At 54.7% G+C, this 19,044-nt stretch overlaps 6 non-coding genes across 6 annotated transcripts; all 6 read right to left on the reverse strand.

Annotated features, from left to right (window-relative positions):
• Positions 1-2,401: 2,401 nt before the first annotated feature.
• On the reverse strand, positions 2,402-2,494 carry LOC149750121 (small nucleolar RNA SNORD116). The gene has a single exon (XR_016392356.1). It is a non-coding gene; the product is annotated as a small nucleolar RNA SNORD116 (small nucleolar RNA).
• Positions 2,495-5,191: 2,697 nt separating this feature from the next.
• On the reverse strand, positions 5,192-5,284 carry LOC149750122 (small nucleolar RNA SNORD116). The gene has a single exon (XR_016392385.1). It is a non-coding gene; the product is annotated as a small nucleolar RNA SNORD116 (small nucleolar RNA).
• A 2,665-nt stretch (positions 5,285-7,949) lies between these two features.
• Positions 7,950-8,042, reverse strand: LOC149750123 (small nucleolar RNA SNORD116). Its single transcript, XR_016392439.1, has one exon. It is a non-coding gene; the product is annotated as a small nucleolar RNA SNORD116 (small nucleolar RNA).
• A 2,690-nt stretch (positions 8,043-10,732) lies between these two features.
• LOC149750124 (small nucleolar RNA SNORD116) lies at positions 10,733-10,825 on the reverse strand. The gene has a single exon (XR_016392386.1). It is a non-coding gene; the product is annotated as a small nucleolar RNA SNORD116 (small nucleolar RNA).
• Positions 10,826-13,490: 2,665 nt separating this feature from the next.
• Positions 13,491-13,583, reverse strand: LOC149750125 (small nucleolar RNA SNORD116). The gene has a single exon (XR_016392440.1). It is a non-coding gene; the product is annotated as a small nucleolar RNA SNORD116 (small nucleolar RNA).
• Positions 13,584-16,254: 2,671 nt separating this feature from the next.
• LOC149750126 (small nucleolar RNA SNORD116) lies at positions 16,255-16,347 on the reverse strand. Its single transcript, XR_016392357.1, has one exon. It is a non-coding gene; the product is annotated as a small nucleolar RNA SNORD116 (small nucleolar RNA).
• Positions 16,348-19,044: the final 2,697 nt, after the last annotated feature.

A 19,044-nucleotide genomic window follows, 5' to 3' on the forward strand; every position in this document is an offset into this window, starting at 1 on the left:
CTTAGCACATCCAGTCATCAGAGTACGCGAAGGTCATCTTCGTCTTGCCGACAGCCGGCCTTGCCGAGCAACTACACCTGAGAAGTGGACAGAAATAACAGAGGCTTCAGAAGTGGACCGAGGTCCTCAGGGAACATGATCCATGCGAATCTTTACCTGGGCTTCTGCTCTGAACCTGCTTCCCAAGGACCTATTATCTCTTACCGAGTATTGATTTGTGTCTCACAGCATGTCTGCAGGAAGTTAGGCACGTACATTGGCCAGTGTGTGAGACGCTGTGTGTGTGTATTCACGCGCGTGGGCGTGTGTGACTGCGACTGTGCACGATGACGCGATTGTGGGTTCCTGTGTGTGCCTCTGAAAACACGTCTTGCTCTCTGTGTGTCCCTGTGGCCCTCTGCAGAGGCCTCCAACAGTAAATACCAGAGTTTATACACAACACCCTGGTTGGACTCCCAACAGATAAAGAAAGACTCCTGTGAGCTGCAAGAGCCGCATGCGAACTGTGACCCCACAGGAGCTGTAGAAATAGGCCACGGACTCCCGCTCTCCCACAGCCATGCCTTCTGACCAAAGCACGAACCTAGATGAGACCTGCCTACCGCCCGTGGGTGTCACATGTCTGTGGACATGGACATCCTGCCAGCTAACAGCACATCTGATGTGCACTTGGGCCACTCCCAGTGCTTCCGGAAGCAAGGGAACCTCCTATGGGTGGGCTGAAACCAACCTGCAGATGGCTACAGGCAAGATGCAGCCTGGCACCACTCAAGGGCCTAACGAAATTTGGCCCAAATGCCAATTCTCGCCAACTAGGCCAAATCGTGTTCCGTGGACCCGTGTGTATGCCCAACATGGGAAGTGGTGGGCTTAAGCACCCATAACCCAGGTTGGAACCCCACGGCGAAACTAGATCATCTTCCCGGCCACACCTCGCCAGCGCCCAGCCGGCAGGTTTCTCGGCCCTGAAACCGGAGGAAACGCTCAAATACTTGACAGCCTCGTCCGAAGTGCCCTCCTCCTGCCCGCAGGGCAACTCGACCTTACTTGAAGCCACAGACATCATGCGAACACGGGGTCACTGTACACCAAGGAAGACAGACCACATACATGTCTGCTTTAATGACGCCGACCCCACCCCATGCATTCTGGCACTTCTCCACTGCCACAGTGACACTACCAAGGACCTTACAGAGATCAAAAGCACTGTCCCCGAGAACCACAGACAGACTTCCAACAGAAGACCTCTGCCACGCGAGGGGACCTGTAAGTCTGAAAGGGCACAGTGCCTGTCCACGGCAGCTCACCTAGCATAGCAACAGTGCCCCCATCTCTGCCCCGCGTAAACTTCTGGCTGTTCGAAAGGCCTGCATGACACACGGGCCGGCCGCATCACGCCCTCTGGGAGAAAAACTTTCACTTTGCACATTCCCAAACATGGGACAAAGCGGCCAAAGGGCCTGTTTGCATAACTCACCTTCCTCCAAGGAGGCCAGCACAAATGCCTCAGCATGTCCATCTTCTCTAGGTCCCGCAAGACACCCTTTGGGAGTCATCCCTCCAGCAACGGAATCTCAACTCATCACAGGTTACCTACCTCACCGAATCCTCATGAAATGCCAAAGCCATCCCCTTCATAGGCAGCTGATGCCAGCCCACCACAAACAGGACACGTGCTTGGGAAGCCATGGCCAGCGTCTGCAACCCAATGATGACAGCCCATCCCACGACATCACACAGGACATGTCCTCATAACACCTCACCTTCCTCTCCAGGCCAGCAGTCACCACGCAGGCTTAAATGCAGCACTCGTTCCTAACCCCACTCCACGATGACCCACTTAGTGCAAACACTGTGCCAGAAGCTGCAGTAGATGAGCTGACGTGGGCACCACCGAGGCCTAATCCATCAGCCCCCTTCCGCCAACGTCCAACCCCAGCCCACACCCACCCACTGCTCCAGCCCCACCGGGCACTCAAGAACCTCAACGCGCCAAACTCAAGGACAGGGAGGGCCACACAGGCCTGGCCTGAGGCTCCATGCTCCAATCAGGGAAGCTTGCACATTTTGGCTTCCAGAATTAACCACCCAAGCGGCGTGCACAAAGCGTGATCCCGGCCAAAGCACACCTTTCCAAGCTGCAAGCTCACTGGGCCTACACCTGCACACAATCCAACTCTGAAGACCATCACGAGAGCCTTCCCACTCGCATTCCCTTAACGGTCTTCTAGCAGCGACCTGATATTCTTCATACATGACCCAGCTTACGGGCAGACACAGTCGAACCTCAGACAGTAGCCCCTCCAAGTCTGGAGCCCTGGGTGGTGTTTGCATGCATGTCAGTAGGGGACACTGGCCCTCACTCCTCACTGTCTGAAACACCCGAGAGAGGAAACGTGCCGGACCTCAGACTCGATGAGGAGACGGTAGAGTGTTCTCACTCATTTTGTTCAGATTTTCCAAGGAATGCATACAAGGGTGTCATCATCGATCCAAGCACGTGCTGGGACGCTGCACAACACAACCGGGCATGCCATGCGGGTCTGCAGAGGAGCCATGACCTCGTAGTACTCCAAAACCCTGGGGAATCCACAGCCCTCAGGCCACTCTGCAAGAGCAACAGTCAATCTACTCTCGCAGCCACTGGGGCCGTCAGAGGAAAACCTAATATCCAATGACACACGTTGTGGTGGTTGAATGCCTACCATCCTGAAATATCCACGTCCACGCTCGGAAACGTGGGCCCGCCTCACTTTTTCCAGTTCTCCTCAGCACCTCCAGTCGTCAGCCCACGCAAACGTCCTCTTGTCTTTGCTGACGGCCAGCCTTGCCAAGAAACTGCACCTGAGATGTGGACGGAAATCACGCAGGATTCAGAAGTGAACCTGGGTCCTTAGAGAACATGATTTATGCGAACATTTACCTGGGCTGGAGCCCTGAACCTGCTTCACAAGGACCCCTATCCCTTACCAAGAACTGAAAGTGTGTCTGACAGCATGACTGCAGGAAGTTAGGCATGTACGTTGGCCGTTGTGTGTGAGGGTGTATGTGTGTGTTCCTGCGTGTGCGCGTGCGTGACTATGACTAGGCACGATGATGCGCTTGTGGGTTTCTGTGTCAGCCTCTGCATCCCCGTCCTGGTCTTTGTGTGTCCTTGAGGCCCTCTGCAGTGACACTGAATAGTAAAAGTCACAGGTTATACACAGTACCCTGGCTTTGGACCACCCCACTGAATGGAGAAACATCCCTACCAGCTTCAAGAAGCCACATGAGAACTTTGACCCCCAGAGGCTGTTGAAATAGGCCACAGACTCCCGCTATCCCACAGCCATGCCTTCTGACCAAAGCACAAACACTCGAGGAGATCTGCCTCCCAGCCGTGAGTGGCCACATCTACGTGGACCTACAGACCCTGCTAGCTACTAACACACCTGATGAGCACTAGGGGTCACTCCCAGCGCTTTTGGAAGCAAGGGAACTTCCCATGGATGGCGTTGACAATGACCTGCAGCTGGCTATAGGCAAGATGCAACCCGGCACCTCTCAAGGGTCTAATGGACTTCAGCCCAAGTGTGACTTCTCGCCAACTAGGCCAAATCACTTTCTGTGGACCTGTTGGAATGCCCACCACGGCAAGAGGTGGTCTTCAGCAACCATGACCCAGGTTCAAACCCCACGGCAGAAACCAGGCCACCTTTCCAGCCACGTCTCGGCCAGCCCCCCCTCGGCAGGATTCAGAGCCCTGAATCCCGAGGAAACGCTCAAACACTGAGCAACCTTGTCCTCACTGCCCTCCTCCTGCCCACACGGCAACTCGACCCTACTGGAAGCCACAGATAACATGCGAACACGGGGACACTATACACCAGGGAAGACAAACCACAAGCATGTCTGCTTTGACGATGCCGAACCCACACCATGCATCCTGGCACTTCTCCACTGCCATAGCGATACTACCGAGGACCTCACAGAGATCAAAAGCACTGTCCCCGAGGACCACAGACAAACTTCCAACGGAAGACCTCTGCCATGAGAGGGGACCTGGAAGCCAGTAAGGGCACAGTGGCTGTCAAGGTCAGCGCACCTGGCATCACAACAGCGCGCCCATCTCTACCATGCCAACGGACTGCTTCGGATAAACCTCTGGCTGTTAGATAGGCATCCGTACCTCATGGGCCGGCCGCGTCACGCCTTCCGGGAAAAACACTTTCGCTTTGCACATTCCCAAACTAGGGAACAAAGTGGCCAAAGGGCATGTTCGCATACCTCACCTACCCCGAGAAGGCCGGCACACACTCCTCAGCATATCGATCTTTTCTAGGTTACGCAAGACACCCTTTGGGAATCATTTCTCCGGCAACGGGATCACAACAAGTCTACACAGGTTACCTACCTCATCGCATCCACATGAACCGCCAAAGTCATCCTCTCCATAGGCAGGTGATGCCAGCCCATCAAGTACGTGACAAATCCTTGAGAAGCCGAGGCCAGAGCCTGCAACCCAATGATGACAGCCCATGCCACAACATCACGTAGGACCTGTCCTTATCATGCCTTACCTTCCTGTCCAGACCATCAGCCACGGCGCAGGCTTAAATGCAACACTCGTATCTCACCCCACTCCACGATGACCCACGGGGCGAAAACACCGTGCCAGGAATTGCAATACAGGAGCTGACAAGCGCAACACCGAGGCCTAATCCATCAGCCCCCTTGCGCCGATGCCCAACGCCAGCCCCCACACACCCACTGCTCCAGCCCCACTGGGCACTCAAGAACTTCACCATGACAAACGCAAAAACAGGGAGGGCCACAGGCCTGGCCTGAGTCTCCGGGCTCCAACCAGGGAAGCTTTCTCATTTTGACTTCCAGAATTAACCCCCAAAGCGGCACAAAAAAACCACGACACTGGCCAAAACACACCTCCCAAACCGCAAGCTCACTGCACCTACCTCAGCCCACACTCTGCCTCTGAAGATCAGCAGGTGAGCCTGCCCCCTCACATTCCCTCATCGGCCTTTCACCAGGGACCTGGGGTTCACAGACGACCCAGTTTACGTGCAGACACGGTCCACCCTCAGACAGAAACCCCTCCAATGCTGGAGTACTGGGTGGTATTTGCATGTATGTCAGGAGGGGATGATGACCCTCACTCCTCACTGTGCCCTAACCCCGAGAGAGGAAACGTGCTGGACCTCAGTTTCGATAAGGAGACTGTAGAGTGTTCTAACTCATTTTGTTCACATTTTCCAAGGAATGCATACAAGGGTGTCATCATCGATCCGAATACATGCTGGGAAGCTGCAGAACATAACCGGGCAGGCCATGGGGCTCTGCAGAGGAGACATTACCCTGGAGTACTCCAACAGCCTGGGGAATCCACAGTCCTCAGACCACTCAGCAAAAGCAAACATCAATCCACTCTTGCAGCCATTGGGCCCATCTGAGGAAAACCTAATATAGAATGGCACATCTTAGGGTGAGTGAATGCCTACCGTCCTGAGTTATCTACGGCCATGCTCAGCAGTATGCGCCCGCCTCACTTTTTCCAGTTTTCCTTAGCTCATCCAGTCATCAGAGTACGCGAAGGTCATCTTCGTCTTGCCGACAGCCGGCCTTGCCGAGCAACTACACCTGAGAAGTGGACAGAAATAACAGAGGCTTCAGAAGTGGACCGAGGTCCTCAGGGAACATGATCCATGCGAATCTTTACCTGGGCTTCTGCTCTGAACCTGCTTCCCAAGGACCTCTATCCCTCACCGATTATTGTTTTGTGTCTCACAGCATGTCTGCAGGAAGTTAGGCATGTACATTGGCCAGTGTGTGAGACGCTGTATGTGTGTATTCACGTGCGTGGGCGTGTGTGACTGCGACTGCGCACGAGGACGCGATTGTGGGTTCCTGCGTGTGCCTCTGAAAACGCATCTTGCTCTCTGTGTGTCCCTGTGGCCCTCTGCAGAGGCCTCCAATTGTTAATACCAGAGATTATACACAACAACCTGGTTGGACTCCCAACAGAAAAAGAAAGACCCCTGTGAGCTGCAAGAGCCTTATGAGAACTGTGACCCCCAGGAGCTGTAGAAATAGGCCACAGACCCCCGCTCTCGCATAGCCATGCCTTCTGACCAAAGGACGAACCTAGATGAGACCTGCCTACTGGCCGTGGGTGTCACATGAGTGTGGACAAGGACATCCTGCCAGCTAACAGCACATCTGATGTGCACTTGGGCCACTCCCAGTGCTTCCGGAAGCAAGGGAAACTCCTATGGGTGGACTGAAACCAACCTGAAGATGGCTACAGGCAAGATGCAGCCTGGCTCCACTCAAGGGGCTAACGATATTTGGCCCAAAAGCCAATTCTCGCCAAATAGGACAAATCATGTTCTGTGGACCCGTGGGTATGCCCACCACGGGAAGTGGTAGGATTCAGCAACCATAATCCAGGTTGGAACCCCACAGCAGAAACTAGACCATCTTCCCGGCCACGTCTGACCAGCGCCCAGCCGGCAGGTTTCTCGGCCATGAACCTGGAGGAAATGCTCAAATTTTTGACAGCCTCGTCCGAAGTGCCCTCCTCCTGCCCTCAGGGCAACTCGACCTTACTTGAAGTCACAGACATCATGCGAACACGGGGTCACTGTACACCAAGGAAGACAGACCACATACATGTCTGCTTTGATGACGCCGATCCCACCCCATGCATTCTGGCACTTCTCCACTGCCACAGCGACACTACTAAGGACCTTGCAGAGATCAAAAGCACTGTCCCCGAGGACCACAGACAGACTTCCAACAGAAGACCTCTGCCACGCGAGGGGACCTCTAACTCTGAAAGGGCATAGTGCCTGTCCATGGCAGCGCACCTAGCATAGCAACAGTGTCCCCATCTCTGCCCCGCGTAAACTTCTGGCTGTTCGAAAGGCCTGCATGACACACGGGTCGGCTGCATCATGCCCTCCGGGAGAAAAACTTTCACTTGGCACATTCCCAAACAAGGGACAAAGCGGCCAAAGGGCATGTTCACATAACTCACCTATCCTCAAGAAGAGGGGCACAGACGCCTCAGCATGTCTATCTTCTCTAGGTCCCGCAAGACACCCTTTGGGAGTCATCCCTCCAGCAACGGAATCTCAACTCATCACAGGTTACCTACCTCACCGAATCCTCATGAAATGCCAAAGCCATCCCCTTAATACGCAGCTGACGCCAGCCCACCCCGAACAGGACACGTGCTTGGGAAGCCGTGGCCAGAATCTGCAACCCAATGATGACAGCCCATCCCACGACATCACAAAGGACATGTCCTCATAATGCCTTACTTTCCTCTCCAGGCCAGCAGTCACCACGCAGGCTTAAATGCAGCACTCGTTCCTAACCCCACTCCACGATGACCCACTTAGTGCAAACACTGTGCCAGAAGCTGCAGTAGATGAGCTGACATGGGCACCCCTGAGGCCTAATCCATCAGCCCCCTTCCGCCAATGTCCAACCCCAGCCAGCCCCACCGACTGCTCCAGACCCACCAGGCACTCAAGAACCTCAATACGCCAAACACAACGACAGGGAGGGCCACAGGCCTGGCCTGAGGTTCCGTGCTCCAACCAGGGAAGCTTTCTCATTTTGGCTTCCAGAATCAACCCCCAAAGTGGCACGCACAAACCCTGACACTGGCCAAAACACACCTCCCAAGCTGCAAGCTCAATGGGCCTACCCCAGTCCACACTCCCACTCTGAAGATCAGCAGTTGAGCCTGCCCCCTCAAATTCCCTCATCGGCCTTTCAGCAGGGGCCTGGGATTCATAGACGACCCAGTTTATGTGCAGACACGGTCCACTCTCAGACAGAAACCCCTCCAAAGCTGGAGACCTGGGTGGTGTTTGCATCATGTCAGGAGGGCACGATGGCCCTCACACCTAACTGTGCCCTACCCCCGAGAGAGGAAACGTGCTGGACCTCAGTTTCGATGAGGAGACGGTAGAGTGTTCTCACTCATTGTGTTCACATTTTCCAAGGAATGCATACAAGGGTGTCGTCATTGATGCAAGCTCTGCTGGGAAGCTGTAGAACATAACCGGGCTGCCGCGGGGCTCTGCACAGGAGCCATTACCCTGGAGTACTCCAACAGCCTGGGGAATCCACAGTCCTCAGGCCACTCAGCAAAAGCAACAATCAATCCACTCTTGCAGCCATTGGGCCCATCTGAGGAAAACCTAATATAGAATGGCACATCTTAGGGTGAGTGAATGCCTACCGTCCTGAGTTATCCACAGCCATGCTCAGCAACATGCACTCGCCTCACTTTTTCCAGTTTTCTTAGCACATCCAGTCATCAGAGTACGCGAAGGTCATCTTCGTCTTGCCGACAGCCGGCCTTGCCGAGCAACTACACCTGAGAAGTGGACAGAAATAACAGAGGCTTCAGAAGTGGACCGAGGTCCTCAGGGAACATGATCCATGCGAATCTTTACCTGGGCTTCTGCTCTGAACCTGCTTCCCAAGGACCTATTATCTCTTACCGAGTATTGATTTGTGTCTCACAGCATGTCTGCAGGAAGTTAGGCACGTACATTGGCCAGTGTGTGAGACGCTGTATGTGTGTATTCACGCGCGTGGGCGTGTGTGACTGCGACTGTGCACGATGACGCGATTGTGGGGTCCTGTGTGTGCCTCTGAAAACACGTCTTGCTCTCTGTGTGTCCCTGTGGCCCTCTGCAGAGGCCTCCAACAGTAAATACCAGAGTTTATACACAACACCCTGGTTGGACTCCCAACAGATAAAGAAAGACTCCTGTGAGCTGCAAGAGCCGCATGCGAACTGTGACCCCACAGGAGCTGTAGAAATAGGCCACGGACTCCCGCTCTCCCACAGCCATGCCTTCTGACCAAAGCACAAACACTCGAGGAGATCTGCCTCCCAGCCGTGAGTGGCCACATCTACGTGGACCTACAGACCCTGCTAGCTACTAACACACCTGATGAGCACTAGGGGTCACTCCCAGCGCTTTTGGAAGCAAGGGAACTTCCCAAGGATGGCGTTGACAATGACCTGCAGCTGGCTATAGGCAAGATGCAACCCGGCACCTCTCAAGGGTCTAATGGACTTCAGCCCAAGTGTGACTTCTCGCCAACTAGGCCAAATCAATTTCTGTGGACCTGTTGGAATGCCCACCACGGCAAGACGTGGTCTTCAGCAACCATGACCCAGGTTCAAACCCCACGGCAGAAACCAGGCCACCTTTCCAGCCACGTCTCGGCCAGCCCCCCCTCGGCAGGATTCAGAGCCCTGAATCCCGAGGAAACGCTCAAACACTGAGCAACCTTGTCCTCACTGCCCTCCTCCTGCCCACACGGCAACTCGACCCTACTGGAAGCCACAGATAACATGCGAACACGGGGACACTATACACCAGGGAAGACAAACCGCAAGCATGTCTGCTTTGACGATGCCGAACCCACACCATGCATCCTGGCACTTCTCCACTGCCATAGCGATACTACCGAGGACCTCACAGAGATCAAAAGCACTGTCCCCGAGGACCACAGACAAACTTCCAACGGAAGACCTCTGCCATGAGAGGGGACCTGGAAGCCAGTAAGGGCACAGTGGCTGTCAAGGTCAGCGCACCTGGCATCACAACAGCGCGCCCATCTCTACCATGCCAACGGACTGCTTCGGATAAACCTCTGGCTGTTAGATAGGCATCCGTACCTCATGGGCCGGCCGCGTCACGCCTTCCGGGAAAAACACTTTCGCTTTGCACATTCCCAAACTAGGGAACAAAGTGGCCAAAGGGCATGTTCGCATACCTCACCTACCCCGAGAAGGCCGGCACACACTCCTCAGCATATCGATATTTTCTAGGTTACGCAAGACACCCTTTGGGAATCATTTCTCCGGCAACGGGATCACAACAAGTCTACACAGGTTACCTACCTCATCGCATCCACATGAACCGCCAAAGTCATCCTCTCCATAGGCAGGTGATGCCAGCCCATCAAGTACGTGACAAATCCTTGAGAAGCCGAGGCCAGAGCCTGCAACCCAATGATGACAGCCCATGCCACAACATCACGTAGGACCTGTCCTTATCATGCCTTACCTTCCTGTCCAGACCATCAGCCACGGCGCAGGCTTAAATGCAACACTCGTATCTCACCCCACTCCACGATGACCCACGGGGCGAAAACACCGTGCCAGGAATTGCAATACAGGAGCTGACAAGCGCAACACCGAGGCCTAATCCATCAGCCCCCTTGCGCCGATGCCCAACGCCAGCCCCCACACACCCACTGCTCCAGCCCCACTGGGCACTCAAGAACTTCACCATGACAAACGCAAAAACAGGGAGGGCCACAGGCCTGGCCTGAGTCTCCGGGCTCCAACCAGGGAAGCTTTCTCATTTTGACTTCCAGAATTAACCCCCAAAGCGGCACAAAAAAACCACGACACTGGCCAAAACACACCTCCCAAACTGCAAGCTCACTGCACCTACCTCAGCCCACACTCTGCCTCTGAAGATCAGCAGGTGAGCCTGCCCCCTCACATTCCCTCATCGGCCTTTCACCAGGGACCTGGGGTTCACAGACGACCCAGTTTACGTGCAGACACGGTCCACCCTCAGACAGAAACCCCTCCAATGCTGGAGTACTGGGTGGTATTTGCATGTATGTCAGGAGGGGATGATGACCCTCACTCCTCACTGTGCCCTAACCCCGAGAGAGGAAACGTGCTGGACCTCAGTTTCGATAAGGAGACTGTAGAGTGTTCTAACTCATTTTGTTCACATTTTCCAAGGAATGCATACAAGGGTGTCATCATCGATCCGAATACATGCTGGGAAGCTGCAGAACATAACCGGGCAGGCCATGGGGCTCTGCAGAGGAGACATTACCCTGGAGTACTCCAACAGCCTGGGGAATCCACAGTCCTCAGACCACTCAGCAAAAGCAAACATCAATCCACTCTTGCAGCCATTGGGCCCATCTGAGGAAAACCTAATATAGAATGGCACATCTTAGGGTGAGTGAATGCCTACCGTCCTGAGTTACCTACGGCCATGCTCAGCAGTATGCGCCCGCCTCACTTTTTCCAGTTTTCCTTAGCTCATCCAGTCATCAGAGTACGCGAAGGTCATCTTCGTCTTGCCGACAGCCGGCCTTGCCGAGCAACTACACCTGAGAAGTGGACAGAAATAACAGAGGCTTCAGAAGTGGACCGAGGTCCTCAGGGAACATGATCCATGCGAATCTTTACCTGGGCTTCTGCTCTGAACCTGCTTCCCAAGGACCTCTATCCCTCACCGATTATTGTTTTGTGTCTCACAGCATGTCTGCAGGAAGTTAGGCATGTACATTGGCCAGTGTGTGAGACGCTGTATGTGTGTATTCACGTGCGTGGGCGTGTGTGACTGCGACTGCGCACGAGGACGCGATTGTGGGTTCCTGCGTGTGCCTCTGAAAACGCATCTTGCTCTCTGTGTGTCCCTGTGGCCCTCTGCAGAGGCCTCCAATTGTTAATACCAGAGATTATACACAACAACCTGGTTGGACTCCCAACAGAAAAAGAAAGACCCCTGTGAGCTGCAAGAGCCTTATGAGAACTGTGACCCCCAGGAGCTGTAGAAATAGGCCACAGACCCCCGCTCTCGCATAGCCATGCCTTCTGACCAAAGGACGAACCTAGATGAGACCTGCCTACCGGCCGTGGGTGTCACATGAGTGTGGACATGGACATCCTGCCAGCTAACAGCACATCTGATGTGCACTTGGGCCACTCCCAGTGCTTCCGGAAGCAAGGGAAACTCCTATGGGTGGACTGAAACCAACCTGAAGATGGCTACAGGCAAGATGCAGCCTGGCTCCACTCAAGGGGCTAACGATATTTGGCCCAAAAGCCAATTCTCGCCAAATAGGACAAATCATGTTCTGTGGACCCGTGGGTATGCCCACCACGGGAAGTGGTAGGATTCAGCAACCATAATCCAGGTTGGAACCCCACAGCAGAAACTAGACCATCTTCCCGGCCACGTCTCACCAGCGCCCAGCCGGCAGGTTTCTCGGCCCTGAACCTGGAGGAAATGCTCAAATTTTTGACAGCCTCGTCCGAAGTGCCCTCCTCCTGCCCTCAGGGCAACTCGACCTTACTTGAAGTCACAGACATCATGCGAACACGGGGTCACTGTACACCAAGGAAGACAGACCACATACATGTCTGCTTTGATGACGCCGATCCCACCCCATGCATTCTGGCACTTCTCCACTGCCACAGCGACACTACTAAGGACCTTGCAGAGATCAAAAGCACTGTCCCCGAGGACCACAGACAGACTTCCAACAGAAGACCTCTGCCACGCGAGGGGACCTCTAACTCTGAAAGGGCATAGTGCCTGTCCATGGCAGCGCACCTAGCATAGCAACAGTGTCCCCATCTCTGCCCCGCGTAAACTTCTGGCTGTTCGAAAGGCCTGCATGACACACGGGTCGGCTGCATCATGCCCTCCGGGAGAAAAACTTTCACTTGGCACATTCCCAAACAAGGGACAAAGCGGCCAAAGGGCATGTTCACATAACTCACCTATCCTCAAGAAGAGGGGCACAGACGCCTCAGCATGTCTATCTTCTCTAGGTCCCGCAAGACACCCTTTGGGAGTCATCCCTCCAGCAACGGAATCTCAACTCATCACAGGTTACCTACCTCACCGAATCCTCATGAAATGCCAAAGCCATCCCCTTAATACGCAGCTGACGCCAGCCCACCCCGAACAGGACACGTGCTTGGGAAGCCGTGGCCAGAATCTGCAACCCAATGATGACAGCCCATCCCACGACATCACAAAGGACATGTCCTCATAATGCCTTACTTTCCTCTCCAGGCCAGCAGTCACCACGCAGGCTTAAATGCAGCACTCGTTCCTAACCCCACTCCACGATGACCCACTTAGTGCAAACACTGTGCCAGAAGCTGCAGTAGATGAGCTGACATGGGCACCCCTGAGGCCTAATCCATCAGCCCCCTTCCGCCAATGTCCAACCCCAGCCAGACCCACCGACTGCTCCAGACCCACCAGGCACTCAAGAACCTCAATACGCCAAACACAACGACAGGGAGGGCCACAGGCCTGGCCTGAGGTTCCGTGCTCCAACCAGGGAAGCTTTCTCATTTTGGCTTCCAGAATCAACCCCCAAAGTGGCACGCACAAACCCTGACACTGGCCAAAACACACCTCCCAAGCTGCAAGCTCAATGGGCCTACCCCAGTCCACACTCCCACTCTGAAGATCAGCAGTTGAGCCTGCCCCCTCAAATTCCCTCATCGGCCTTTCAGCGGGGGCCTGGGATTCATAGACGACCCAGTTTATGTGCAGACACGGTCCACTCTCAGACAGAAACCCCTCCAAAGCTGGAGACCTGGGTGGTGTTTGCATCATGTCAGGAGGGCACGATGGCCCTCACACCTAACTGTGCCCTACCCCCGAGAGAGGAAACGTGCTGGACCTCAGTTTCGATGAGGAGACGGTAGAGTGTTCTCACTCATTGTGTTCACATTTTCCAAGGAATGCATACAAGGGTGTCGTCATTGATGCAAGCTCTGCTGGGAAGCTGTAGAACATAACCGGGCTGCCGCGGGGCTCTGCACAGGAGCCATTACCCTGGAGTACTCCAACAGCCTGGGGAATCCACAGTCCTCAGGCCACTCAGCAAAAGCAACAATCAATCCACTCTTGCAGCCATTGGGCCCATCTGAGGAAAACCTAATATAGAATGGCACATCTTAGGGTGAGTGAATGCCTACCGTCCTGAGTTATCCACAGCCATGCTCAGCAACATGCACTCGCCTCACTTTTTCCAGTTTTCTTAGCACATCCAGTCATCAGAGTACGCGAAGGTCATCTTCGTCTTGCCGACAGCCGGCCTTGCCGAGCAACTACACCTGAGAAGTGGACAGAAATAACAGAGGCTTCAGAAGTGGACCGAGGTCCTCAGGGAACATGATCCATGCGAATCTTTACCTGGGCTTCTGCTCTGAACCTGCTTCCCAAGGACCTATTATCTCTTACCGAGTATTGATTTGTGTCTCACAGCATGTCTGCAGGAAGTTAGGCACGTACATTGGCCAGTGTGTGAGACGCTGTATGTGTGTATTCACGCGCGTGGGCGTGTGTGACTGTGACTGTGCACGATGACGCGATTGTGGGTTCCTGTGTGTGCCTCTGAAAACACGTCTTGCTCTCTGTGTGTCCCTGTGGCCCTCTGCAGAGGCCTCCAACAGTAAATACCAGAGTTTATACACAACACCCTGGTTGGACTCCCAACAGATAAAGAAAGACTCCTGTGAGCTGCAAGAGCCGCATGCGAACTGTGACCCCACAGGAGCTGTAGAAATAGGCCACGGACTCCCGCTCTCCCACAGCCATGCCTTCTGACCAAAGCACGAACCTAGATGAGACCTGCCTACCGCCCGTGGGTGTCACATGTCTGTGGACATGGACATACTGCCAGCTAACAGCACATCTGATGTGCACTTGGGCCACTCCCAGTGCTTCCGGAAGCAAGGGAACCTCCTATGGGTGGGCTGAAACCAACCTGCAGATGGCTACAGGCAAGATGCAGCCTGGCACCACTCAAGGGCCTAACGAAATTTGGCCCAAATGCCAATTCTCGCCAACTAGGCCAAATCGTGTTCCGTGGACCCGTGTGTATGCCCAACATGGGAAGTGGTGGGCTTAAGCACCCATAACCCAGGTTGGAACCCCACGGCGAAACTAGATCATCTTCCCGGCCACACCTCGCCAGCGCCCAGCCGGCAGGTTTCTCGGCCCTGAAACCGGAGGAAACGCTCAAATACTTGACAGCCTCGTCCGAAGTGCCCTCCTCCTGCCCGCAGGGCAACTCGACCTTACTTGAAGCCACAGACATCATGCGAACACGGGGTCACTGTACACCAAGGAAGACAGACCACATACATGTCTGCTTTAATGACGCCGACCCCACCCCATGCATTCTGGCACTTCTCCACTGCCACAGTGACACTACCAAGGACCTTACAGAGATCAAAAGCACTGTCCCCGAGAACCACAGACAGACTTCCAACAGAAGACCTCTGCCACGCGAGGGGACCTGTAAGTCTGAAAGGGCACAGTGCCTGTCCACGGCAGCTCACCTAGCATAGCAACAGTGCCCCCATCTCTGCCCCGCGTAAACTTCTGGCTGTTCGAAAGGCCTGCATGACACACGGGCCGGCCGCATCACGCCCTCTGGGAGAAAAACTTTCACTTTGCACATTCCCAAACATGGGACAAAGCGGCCAAAGGGCCTGTTTGCATAACTCACCTTCCTCCAAGGAGGCCAGCACAAATGCCTCAGCATGTCCATCTTCTCTAGGTCCCGCAAGACACCCTTTGGGAGTCATCCCTCCAGCAACGGAATCTCAACTCATCACAGGTTACCTACCTCACCGAATCCTCATGAAATGCCAAAGCCATCCCCTTCATAGGCAGCTGATGCCAGCCCACCACAAACAGGACACGTGCTTGGGAAGCCATGGCCAGCGTCTGCAACCCAATGATGACAGCCCATCCCACGACATCACACAGGACATGTCCTCATAACACCTCACCTTCCTCTCCAGGCCAGCAGTCACCACGCAGGCTTAAATGCAGCACTCGTTCCTAACCCCACTCCACGATGACCCACTTAGTGCAAACACTGTGCCAGAAGCTGCAGTAGATGAGCTGACGTGGGCACCACCGAGGCCTAATCCATCAGCCCCCTTCCGCCAACGTCCAACCCCAGCCCACACCCACCCACTGCTCCAGCCCCACCGGGCACTCAAGAACCTCAACGCGCCAAACTCAAGGACAGGGAGGGCCACACAGGCCTGGCCTGAGGCTCCATGCTCCAATCAGGGAAGCTTGCACATTTTGGCTTCCAGAATTAACCACCCAAGCGGCGTGCACAAAGCGTGATCCCGGCCAAAGCACACCTTTCCAAGCTGCAAGCTCACTGGGCCTACACCTGCACACAATCCAACTCTGAAGACCATCACGAGAGCCTTCCCACTCGCATTCCCTTAACGGTCTTCTAGCAGCGACCTGATATTCTTCATACATGACCCAGCTTACGGGCAGACACAGTCGAACCTCAGACAGTAGCCCCTCCAAGTCTGGAGCCCTGGGTGGTGTTTGCATGCATGTCAGTAGGGGACACTGGCCCTCACTCCTCACTGTCTGAAACACCCGAGAGAGGAAACGTGCCGGACCTCAGACTCGATGAGGAGACGGTAGAGTGTTCTCACTCATTTTGTTCAGATTTTCCAAGGAATGCATACAAGGGTGTCATCATCGATCCAAGCACGTGCTGGGACGCTGCACAACACAACCGGGCATGCCATGCGGGTCTGCAGAGGAGCCATGACCTCGTAGTACTCCAAAACCCTGGGGAATCCACAGCCCTCAGGCCACTCTGCAAGAGCAACAGTCAATCTACTCTCGCAGCCACTGGGGCCGTCAGAGGAAAACCTAATATCCAATGACACACGTTGTGGTGGTTGAATGCCTACCATCCTGAAATATCCACGTCCACGCTCGGAAACGTGGGCCCGCCTCACTTTTTCCAGTTCTCCTCAGCACCTCCAGTCGTCAGCCCACGCAAACGTCCTCTTGTCTTTGCTGACGGCCAGCCTTGCCAAGAAACTGCACCTGAGATGTGGACGGAAATCACGCAGGATTCAGAAGTGAACCTGGGTCCTTAGAGAACATGATTTATGCGAACATTTACCTGGGCTGGAGCCCTGAACCTGCTTCACAAGGACCCCTATCCCTTACCAAGAACTGAAAGTGTGTCTGACAGCATGACTGCAGGAAGTTAGGCATGTACGTTGGCCGTTGTGTGTGAGGGTGTATGTGTGTGTTCCTGCGTGTGCGCGTGCGTGACTATGACTAGGCACGATGATGCGCTTGTGGGTTTCTGTGTCAGCCTCTGCATCCCCGTCCTGGTCTTTGTGTGTCCTTGAGGCCCTCTGCAGTGACACTGAATAGTAAAAGTCACAGGTTATACACAGTACCCTGGCTTTGGACCACCCCACTGAATGGAGAAACATCCCTACCAGCTTCAAGAAGCCACATGAGAACTTTGACCCCCAGAGGCTGTTGAAATAGGCCACAGACTCCCGCTATCCCACAGCCACGCCTTCTGACCAAAGCACAAACACTCGAGGAGATCTGCCTCCCAGCCGTGAGTGGCCACATCTACGTGGACCTAGAGACCCTGCTAGCTACTAACACACCTGATGAGCACTAGGGGTCACTCCCAGCGCTTTTGGAAGCAAGGGAACTTCCCATGGATGGCGTTGACAATGACCTGCAGCTGGCTATAGGCAAGATGCAACCTGGCACCTCTCAAGGGTCTAATGGACTTCAGCCCAAGTGTGACTTCTCGCCAACTAGGCCAAATCACTTTCTGTGGACCTGTTGGAATGCCCACCACGGCAAGAGGTGGTCTTCGGCAACCATGACCCAGGTTCAAACCCCACGGCAGAAACCAGGCCACCTTTCCAGCCACGTCTCGGCCAGCTCCCCCTCGGCAGGATTCAGAGCCCTGAATCCCGAGGAAACGCTCAAACACTGAGCAACCTTGTCCTCACTGCCCTCCTCCTGCCCACACGGCAACTCGACCCTACTGGAAGCCACAGATAACATGCGAACACGGGGACACTATACACCAGGGAAGACAAACCACAAGCATGTCTGCTTTGACGATGCCGAACCCACACCATGCATCCTGGCACTTCTCCACTGCCATAGCGATACTACCGAGGACCTCACAGAGATCAAAAGCACTGTCCCCGAGGACCACAGACAAACTTCCAACGGAAGACCTCTGCCATGAGAGGGGGCCTGGAAGCCAGTAAGGGCACAGTGGCTGTCAAGGTCAGCGCACCTGGCATCACAACAGCGCGCCCATCTCTACCATGCCAACGGACTGCTTCGGATAAACCTCTGGCTGTTAGATAGGCATCCGTACCTCATGGGCCGGCCGCGTCACGCCTTCCGGGAAAAACACTTTCGCTTTGCACATTCCCAAACTAGGGAACAAAGTGGCCAAAGGGCATGTTCGCATACCTCACCTACCCCGAGAAGGCCGGCACACACTCCTCAGCATATCGATCTTTTCTAGGTTACGCAAGACACCCTTTGGGAATCATTTCTCCGGCAACGGGATCACAACAAGTCTACACAGGTTACCTACCTCATCGCATCCACATGAACCGCCAAAGTCATCCTCTCCATAGGCAGGTGATGCCAGCCCATCAAGTACGTGACAAATCCTTGAGAAGCCGAGGCCAGAGCCTGCAACCCAATGATGACAGCCCATGCCACAACATCACGTAGGACCTGTCCTTATCATGCCTTACCTTCCTGTCCAGACCACCAGCCACGGCGCAGGCTTAAATGCAACACTCGTATCTCACCCCACTCCACGATGACCCACGGGGCGAAAACACCGTGCCAGGAATTGCAATACAGGAGCTGACAAGCGCAACACCGAGGCCTAATCCATCAGCCCCCTTGCGCCGATGCCCAACGCCAGCCCCCACACACCCACTGCTCCAGCCCCACTGGGCACTCAAGAACTTCACCATGACAAACGCAAAAACAGGGAGGGCCACAGGCCTGGCCTGAGTCTCCGGGCTCCAACCAGGGAAGCTTTCTCATTTTGACTTCCAGAATTAACCCCCAAAGCGGCACAAAAAAACCACGACACTGGCCAAAACACACCTCCCAAACTGCAAGCTCACTGCACCTACCTCAGCCCACACTCTGCCTCTGAAGATCAGCAGGTGAGCCTGCCCCCTCACATTCCCTCATCGGCCTTTCACCAGGGACCTGGGGTTCACAGACGACCCAGTTTACGTGCAGACACGGTCCACCCTCAGACAGAAACCCCTCCAATGCTGGAGTACTGGGTGGTATTTGCATGTATGTCAGGAGGGGATGATGACCCTCACTCCTCACTGTGCCCTAACCCCGAGAGAGGAAACGTGCT

The sequence above is a fragment of the Delphinapterus leucas genome, chromosome 2, assembly GCF_059928025.1.
Source record: "Delphinapterus leucas isolate spDelLeu-1000000601 "Yukka" chromosome 2, BTC_Dleu_Yukka2, whole genome shotgun sequence".
Lineage (NCBI taxonomy): Eukaryota > Metazoa > Chordata > Mammalia > Artiodactyla > Monodontidae > Delphinapterus > Delphinapterus leucas.